Below are 10,139 nucleotides of genomic sequence, written 5' to 3' on the forward strand. Positions count from 1 at the left end.
ATTAGACATGTTGACACATCGGTAGGACCAAATAAAAAGTTCATTCAGAAATATCGTGGCCCTTACATAATATACAAGTCTTTACCGAATGATCGTTACGTGATTAGGGACATTGAAAATTGTCAGTTGACACATCTACCCTATGATGGTGTTGTTGAATCTACAAAACTTCGGAAGTGGGTTTCGCCAATTCCAGAGGATAATCACCCGCTCCAATCTTCATCGCATATAGGTCACACTGCCCAAACACCTAGCTGTAAGTCTTGATTGAGGCCAATCAAATTAGTCAGGATGGCCGAGCTGTAAAGATCATATTACGTTGAAGTACCACGAGTCACTCTATGGTTTAGAATATTAAGATATATGAAGTACACTGATAGTAAAAGAAACAACTCTGATATATTATATATAGACAAGTTATCCTGTGAAAAGCAACCCTGCAGCCGGATTTGGACAGCTGCTTTCTTTCCGGTTTGATCAAGGAGAGGAGAAGACGAAAATAATTGAGCCAGAAAATAACATCAACGTTTTACTACTCAATACTTTTTGCTTAAATTTGTTAAACTAGGGGAGATTAAAATAAGTACTATTTTTTTATAACATTATATTATTTGAATAAATTTCTATACATTAGATTTAGTTAGTCATTTTTTTCCAAATAAAGATTAATTTATATGAGGTGCCTAGATGCAAAACCAGACATTTCAAATTTTTAAATTAATATTTAAATTGCGACAATACTACATCGCCTAGCCAACATCCAAATAAAATACTAACAAAAAAACATATTTTAAAAACCTTTATTGAAAATTCATAGAAAAAATTGTTTATCCATAAGCTAATATTTTTCCCATTGAGATTCATAACCAAAAAAAAACTTACAGGTTACTGAGTGGCTATGATAAATAGAATCAGGTGGTGCTTGTTGTACGCTGCCGGATACTCGGCACATCCATCCAAGACATTTCAACTGCACCCTCATCGCCAGGCCAACAGGGTATTGGAAACGTATATGCGCAGTAAGAAAAACTAGGATTTTATAAAAGACTTTATTGTAACAAAACTTCTTACAGAATGAAAAACTATTTTATGTAGATGACAGAAACAACTCGAATAGATAGATTGCTATTATAAATTGTTGTTCCAGTGAAAATATAACAAACTATTTTACAGTATTAAATTGTTATCTCTAACACAGGGAACCAATAAATCGTCAAATATTTCCTCCTTATTTAATTGTGATAGACCGGTTACGTGCTTCCGTGCCAACGGCTTTGGCAAGATTTGATTTACCAGTACCAAGAGGACCAAACAATAGTATGCCCTTCCATGGTATACGTTTGCCAGTAAAAAGATGCGGAAATTTAATGGGTAAGATGAAAGCTTCTATGAGCTACATCTGACCATTTTACATGCGGTTTTTCAATTACAACGCCTTCCAATTTGCTTTGCAATTTCTTCTTTTCTGGATCCTCACCGTCAAAATCGCTATCATCTGTTTTATCCTTGTCATCTCTGTAATAAAAAATTAATTGATTATGTTTAACCTAATGAAATGAAATGAATGAATCCAAAATGATATTTAAGAAGTCGACCTTTTTTGTTGAAGGGGTGATAAAATCTACAAAGTTCGAGGGTGGCGGACTTTTATTAATTTAAAAAAAGCCAACTGCGAAGACTACACAACCTTCACAAATCAATCTTTTGCTGATCTCCCCATTCCGAGTGATGTCTGGCAAGACGAACGTGCGTTCCGCAAGGTCATCGCTTCAGCTTCTGCACGTTTTATTCCGGCCGGTAGAATACCTGAAATCATACAGAATTTCCCGGCTGAAGCCGTGAAGAACGTAACGAGACATCTCAATCCTAGAGACCTCCATATTAGGAGTCTCAAATCGGATATTATGTGGCTGCTAAATGAACTCAAACGTACCAAATGGGAAGAGCATCTAAGAAACTGCAACCTCTCTGCGGGTGGTCAACCGTCAAATCCTTGTATAATCCAACAAAACACAACGGTAAAATATCAATAGCCTTCGGGGAATCGAAGAAATGCGCGAGCGCCTTTTGCCGACAATTTAGTATTTTTTTTTAGTATTTATTTATTTATTTCCGAAAAGTCAAAAACAACAGCGGTTCTTACAGACTAAAATCAAGGGATTGGGTCGGAGAATTGTAGAGATCTAAGACAAAATTTGAGAAAAACCTTTTGTACTCGTTCAATTCTGTCAATTGCAAACTTATGGTACGGCCTCCAAATAAAGGCCACATATTCAAGTTTGGAGCGTACAAACGATGAGTAAAGCAATTTCAGGGTATATGGATCCGAAAGAGGCATAGGCACTAGAGATTATGTAATTAATATGGTTATTGAATGAGAACGAGGAGTCGACGATGACCCCAAGGTCCTTGATCTCGAGTAGGGATTGAAGAGGAGCACCTGAGATACTGTATGTCGTTGGTAGGGCATTGTGAATTTTTGCGAACGTCGTATGATAGCACTTGTTAAGATTAAGAAATAGATGCGAGTCGCGGCACCAGAGTGCTAATCTATTTATGTCTTCTTGTAGACACAGTGCATCTTCAGACGTTTTAATTGTATAATGGACTTTTAGGTCATCAGCATAGAGTAAGAACTCTAACGAGATGGAACATATGCCAATATTATTAATAAACAAAATGAAGAGAAGAGGACCTAGGATACTCCCTTGGGGTACGCCAGAGGTGGCAGTAAAAAACTTCGAGGATACACCTTCGATTGGTACCTTATAGCATCTATTCATCAGGTAGGAACACAACCAATTGAGGAACGTGGAGTGAAATCCAAGCGAAGCTAACTTTTGTAGCAACAAATTGTAAGATACCTTGCCGAATGCCTTGGAGAAATCCGTGTAGGTACGGTCCATTTGATGGCTAGATGAGAACGCAAGCAATATTCACTGCACACAGCTAAATTAGTGACTGTAGACCTACCAACAACAAAACCATGCTGATTAGGCAGAATACAGTGTTTCACTGCGAAATAAATTTTTTCTTTGATAATCCCTTCGAAGAGTTTCGAAGTAATAAGATCGCGGGTTCGAATCGAGCTCAAGGCTTAACAATAATTATTTTATCATTATTATTGTTATGATAAATTTTTCCTTAATTGAAAAAATTATTAAATTAGAATAGAACCTGCGATCTTACAAATCAGTAGGCCGATATAACAATAAAAATTGTTTCGAAATAATATATAACTTAGATATTGGCCTATAGTTTGAAACATCATTCTTCTTACCATTTTTGAAGATTGGGATGATATACGCAATTTTCCAGGCATCCGCAAAGATCCCGGAACTAAGAGACTGGTTAGAAATTATCATTAGGGGGACAACAATAGCAGGACAATTTTTTTAGAAGGACAGCACTTAATCCGTCTCGATCAGTTTGAGTAGAGTTTTTCAATCCTCTAATACCTCTAATAATGTCATTGGAAGTAAGTCGCAGATCGCCAAAATTCAAAATTGCCTGATGGTTAGAGTGACTATGATCATTTGGTGAAACTACTGCATCAATTGTGAAATTGGATTGAAAAAATCCGGCAAACAAATTAGCAATGTCTATGGGAGAGCTAGCCAGGTTATTATCTAGAAATATAGTTACAGGCACCCCAACACAAGCCTTTTTAAATTTGACAAAATGCCAAAAATGTTTGGGGATAGATTTAATTGTAGCTTCCACCCCAAGCACATAGTTTCTATAAAGAAATTTGATGAGGCAGTTAAATTTCTTTGACAACTAAGCAGTTGCACAGGGTCAAATGATTTAGTTCTTGAGATTTCAGGAACTTTTTGTGCCACTTATTACGCTGGTTCTTAAGTCGTTTTAGGCCATGTGTATACCATGGAATTTTGTAAGGCTTCTTTCAATTAAGTGGAATATTGGCCGAACAGATCTCGAAGACGTGGGACTTAAATGCAGAATAGCAATCATTTAGATCCATCCCGGAGAGAGGAGAATCCCAACAAGTATCAAGAAAACAGGCGTTCAATTTATGGAAATTACACAAATGAAACTTGAAAGAAAGTTTACTATCAGATTGATAGGCAATGAACTCATAGAATTCAACCCTCAGGCAAATTGGGATATGGTGTCGATCTGCGGCTCCCCCGCAAGTATTTAGATTCGTACTAACGAAAATGAGATCAAGAATTCGATTAAGCTTATTAGTAAACTTATTACTCACATAAAAAAATCAATCATTGTGCCTACACATATGTACATACAAGAAGCGGAGAGATATGCACAAACACATGCATATATCTGAGATACTCACAAAAGTATGAAATCATCGGTGGAAATATTACACACATATACACGCGCATATGACTATGCGAGGGGCTATAAACGTGCATCTGTAGTTTATAGCTAGTAAGTTTATAGCTGGTAACTAAGTAGTAAATTCTAGAAGAAGAAACACCTAGAAGTATAAAAAGAGCGAAAGCTGAATAAGCAGCAATCAGTTTGATTAAGTACGCTATCAGTTGCGAAGTATAAGTGTTATTGGGAAGTATTTTCAAAGTAGTCTAATAAAGACCATTTTGCATTATTGAATATTGGAGTTATTTATTCAACAGTTTAGCGATACGAACGTTAGTAGAAGGTTGCGAATAAGCGGAATTTCCCTAAATTCGTTACAATTGGTGTCAGAAGAGGAATTGTTGAATAAATTCCGAAGATTTCGAATACAACAAGGACATGGCAAAGTGGAGTGAATTGAGGATCCAGCAACTGAAGAAGGAGTTGGAGAGCCGTAGATTGAATACAACCAGCAATAAACTCGAACTTCTGGCACGACTACGAAAGGCAATGGAATCAGAAGGAGTTAACGTAGAAGAGTATGTCTTTCATCTTGATGGCGATGAGACAACAAAATTAGAGGACAAAAACGAAACACCGCAGACAATGGCGAACACAGACTTGAACATGATATTGGCTGCAATATCGGCACAAATGCCCGAAATTTTATCATAAATATCCACCAACATGTCATCACAACTTTAAGAACAAAAGACAAATATAACATCCCAACTGGAATCACGTATAGCATCCCAACTGGGGTCGCAGGAGAACCATATAACATCCGAGATTGAAGCACAGGTGGCACGAATATCCGAAATGTCGCCGCAAATTTCAGTACAGATATCATCGCAGATCTCTGCGCAACTGGAAGGGCAAGAAGAACGTATTTCCTCGAAGTTGGAATGCTGAAGATAAAGTTGCTGCATTGTTCGTAGCTTTAAAAGGACCAGCTGCGGAAATCTTACAGACCATCCCAGAGCACGAACGGAACAGTTATCAAGCATTGATGGCTGCTGTAGAACGAAAGCAGAAGCGAAAAAAATTAAAAATTAGTAAAAATCCGTTTTGTGATAAGAAAGTACTATGTAGATTAGTATTATATACTTTATTACAGTCAATACAAAAAAAAGCCCCCTCCCCCTGGAACCGCGCATGGCGTTATTGCAACACCAACCCTAACAGGTCCAACAATGTGGGTGGTCGTAAACGCAGAGCTGAAGGAGATGAGCAAATCTCCAAGAAAAATGAATCGTTAAACTAAAGCGAGTCAGCCGCAAGGAGCGACAGCTGGCTCCCTCAATTGAATGCCCCATAATCTCTATCTCACAAATTGGAAGAAGGTCCTCAAACAATCTTACTGCCGAAGGACATGTGCATGGAAAGGAACGTTTACTGACTGTAGATACGGGTGCATCTCATTCCATCATTCGAGCGGATTTAGTCAACAAGAAAAAAATATCAAATCATTTTTATTAGATCAGTCACATGACGACATCAAAACTTTGCTGAACCCTGCCACTTAGTAATTTAAAATCAACATTGTTATTTTCTATTGTTTATACATTTTATTTTGCATTTTGTACTTTAACTTCAACTTAGGTTATAACTTATTAACTATTTTCACCCCACACACATTTGTATATATTCATTAATTTATTTTGAGATGGCATTCAAAACTAAAGTTTTAGATAACTTTACAGAATGCCTTACTTTTCTTTCAATTTCAATGTATTAATTTAAGTGTCAATTTTATATATGTAAAAAAAAAAAAAAATGTAAGGCGCGATAACCTCCGAAGAGATCTAAGGCCGAGCTCCTCTTCCGATTTGCGTCGTGCTTATATTGATTTTCCCTACAAATCGGCCGGACGGGACCTACATATGTAAACATGTAAAAAATATGTTGATTTTAAAGAAAACGAATAAATCTAATCTAATCTAAATCCAAATAAGACCATTGCATGGAGCAAGATTGCGTACAGCCACTGGAGAAGACACCACGGTTCTAGGAGAAGTATCATGTGAAGTCGCAGTTGGGAACGTCACGGTAGTACACAATTTTATAGTGGCAGAGATTGTTGATGAAATCATAATTGGAGTGGACTTCTTAATCGACAAGGCATCAAGATCGACATGCAAAGCAAGACGATGCTATATAAGAACATGGATGTGCCACTTAGTTTCGTCTACGAGAGAGACTACAGCAGTAAGCGAGTGCTGGTGGAAGAGAGTCAGCAAATACCACCAAAATGAGAAGCAGTCATCTGGACAAAGGTTGGTGGAGATTGTGGGACAAAGAAATTGTGGGTTGTCGAGGCAAACAATTGAACAGCGAATGTACTTTTAGGAAAAACCCTGGCTATGACAAAACAAGATGGAAGTATTCCGGTAAGAGTACTCAATGAGTTCAAGTCACCACTCAAACTGGCCAAAGGAGCTATTTTGGGAAGATGGCAAGAGGCTGAAGTAGTTATTAACTGTGAACAGCTCCAGGAACACGTTTCATCTAGTAATACTGATCTTTCAAATGGCATCACGGCATGGATGGAGGGACTAGAGGATGGAGGGGCAGAGTAAGGCAAAACAACTGCTGTTGTTGTTGTTGTTGTAGCAATGCTCGCCCCACCTAATAGCCGAGACCGATCACAAATTGTCATCAATATCCTCTAACGGGAGTCCAAGGAAACTTGCCGTTTCAACAGGGGTGGACCATAAGGAAAGGGGTGTTAGAGGCGTTGGTTCCACATTACAATTAAAGAGATGGTTGGTGTCATGTGGGGACACATTGCAAGCGGGGCATACATTTTGTATGTCGGGGTTGATTCTGGATAGGTAAGAGTTTAATCTGTTACAGTATCCAGAACGAAGTTGAGCAAGAGTGACACGCGTTTCCCTGGGGAGTATGCGTTCCTCTTCCGCGAGTTTTGGATAATTTTCTTTAAGTACTAGATTCACCGGGCAATTCCCGGCATAAAGGTCCGACGCCTGTTTATGGAGTTCACCAAGGACCTTCTTGTGTTTTTTCACTTCATACGACTGGGTTCTCAGGTGCCGTATTTCCGCAAAATGCTTACGGAGATGACTCTTTAAGCCCCTATGCGGTGCTGGTTCATCAATCAAATGTCTGTTGGGATGCCCAGCTTTCTGGGTATTCAACAGCAACTGTTTGGTCAGCATCTCATTTCTCTCCCTGATGGGGAGTATTCTCGCCTCATTATGCAGATGGTGTTCTGGGGACATAAGAAGACAGCCCGTGGCGATTCTGAAAGTAGTATTTTGGCAGGCCTGTAGTTTCTTCCAGTGTGTAATTTTTAGGCTTGGCGACCATATGGGTGACGCGTAGCACGTAATCGGCTGGCTAATTGCTTTGTATGTAGTCATGAGCGTTTCTTTATCTTTTCCCCAGGTACTGCTAGCGAGGGATTTGAGGACTTTGTTACGGCTCAGAATTGTCGGAACAATTGCGGTTGCGTGCTCACCAAAATGTAGATCCTGATCAAACGTCACACCCAAGATTTTGGGGTGTAGGACAGTCGGTAGCGTAGTGCCATCGACGTGGATGTTCAAAATGGTCGACATTTGGGACGTCCATGTTGTAAATAAGGTCGCGAAAGATTTAGTCGGTGATAATGCCAGGTTTCGCGAAGCGAAAAAACTGGAGAGATCAGGGACGTAGCCGTTTATTTTATTGCATAGCGCATCGATCTTTGGGCCTGGGCCTGTGGCCATTATTGTGCAGTCATCGGCGTAGGAAACGATTGTGACTCCTTCCGGTGGTGAAGGTAGCTTAGATATGTAGAAATTAAACAAAAGTGGGGATAGGACACCACCCTGTGGCACCCCTTGTTTAATTCTCCTTGGTTTTGATGTTTCGTTTCTAAATTGCACCGATGCCTGCCGACCACCCAGATAATTTGCGGTCCACATTTTAAGACATGGGGGAAGGGTAGACCCTTCCAGGTCTTGCAGTAACTAGCCATGGTTGACCGTATCAAAAGCTTTAGATAGGTCTAGCGCTACGAGTACTGTTCTATTATGGGGGTATTGATTTAAACCGCAATTTATCTGGGTGCTAATGGCATTTAGCGCGGTGGTGGTGCTATGGAGTTTTCTAAAGCCATGCTGATGACAGGCTAGCTGCAAATTTGCTTTGAAGTAGAGGAGCAAAATGGCTTCAAGCGTCTTGGCTACTGGCGATAGGAGAGATATCGGGCGATATGACTCTCCTATGTTAGCTGGTTTCCCAGGCTTTAGTAGCGGGACCACCTTGGCCATTTTCCATTTCTCCGGTATGACAAAGGTGGAAAGAGACAGGTTGAAGACATGCGCTAAATATTTGAAACCCTCTTTCCCTAGGCTTTTAAGCATCGGCATGGCTATGCCGTCTGGACCCACTGCTTTGGATGGCTTAGCGCGACCAATGGCGTCCTCAACCTCTTTAGCGGCGATGGTGATTGGTGACGCGCTGAATTTGTGTTTATGTGCGTGTCTGTTGGCCCTCCGTCTATCTTTGTCGACCGTCGAATGCATTATATATTGTCGGCAGAAAGCGCTCGCGCATTTTTTCGCATCCGACAGCACTTTGTCGCCAAAGGCGATAGAAACTTTGTCTTTGTGCTTAGTCGGATTCGATAGGGACTTTACGGTGGACCAAAGTTTACCCACACCAGTAGAGAGGTTACAACCTCTTAGGTGCTCCTCCCATTTCGCCCGCTTGTGTTCATCCACAAGCAATCTGATGCGTTGGTTTATATCCCTTATTTGGGGATCGCCTGGATCTAGCTGTCTTATAAGGTCACGTTCTCTCGCTAAGTTTGCGGCCTCCGCCGGGAAGTGGGGCCGGATTTCGGGAATTCTACCTGCGGGAATGAAACGTGCCGAGGCGGATTCAATGACCTTGCGGAAGGCACGCTCCCCTTGGCGGGCATCAGTCGGGATATGGAGAGCAGCAAAGATGTTGTCCGTAAAAGATTTATATTCTTCCCACTTTCCTTTTTTGAAGTTTATGAAAGTGCGTTTTTCGGTGACGATGAAGTCGGCGGTACGCTCGAGCGAAATAAGTATAGGCAGGTGGTCGGATGCCAATGTTACCATCGGCTGCCAGTTGACGCAGTTTACAAGTTCTGCGCTCACGATTGAGATATCTGGCGAACTGTGACAGCTTACTACCATACGTGTGGGGGCGTCTCCGTTTATTGTGCAGCACGTCGTTTCTTCTATTTGATCCGCCAACATCTCGCCCCTACTGTCCGCCCGCAAATTTGAATGTCCTAGATCGTGATGGGCATTGAAATCGCCTAAGATAATGCGATTGTTCCAAGTGAGTAAGGCTCTGATATTAGGGCGGTATCCACTGGGGCAACAGGTGGCAGGAGGGATGTAGATGTTGATGGTTTCTAGGTTTGCATCGCCTGACCGGACAGATAGGCCTTGACGTAATTAGACATTGTCCCTGCGGTCGATGCCAGGATCAAATATATAATATTGCACAGAGTGGTGTATGATAAACGCGAGGCTGCCTCCATTTCCGCTCTCGCGGTCTTTTCTGTGGACATTATACCCAGAGCAGGTCTGCAATGCAGATCTTGCTGTGAGTTTAGTCTCTTGAATCGCAGCAATGCGGATGTTTTGCCGCTTCATGAAATCGACTATCTCCGTAATCTTCCCAGTTAGGTCATTACAGTTTAACTGCAGAATTCTGAAGCGCATAAGGGGAGACGCCGCCACTCTGGGGGTAAGTGACGGGTGACTACGCCTGGGTTGTGGAAAGCCAGGACGCAATTGCTGTTGTGGCCC

Source organism: Eurosta solidaginis, chromosome 1 (assembly GCF_040869045.1).
Source record: "Eurosta solidaginis isolate ZX-2024a chromosome 1, ASM4086904v1, whole genome shotgun sequence".
Classification (NCBI taxonomy): Eukaryota; Metazoa; Arthropoda; class Insecta; order Diptera; family Tephritidae; genus Eurosta; species Eurosta solidaginis.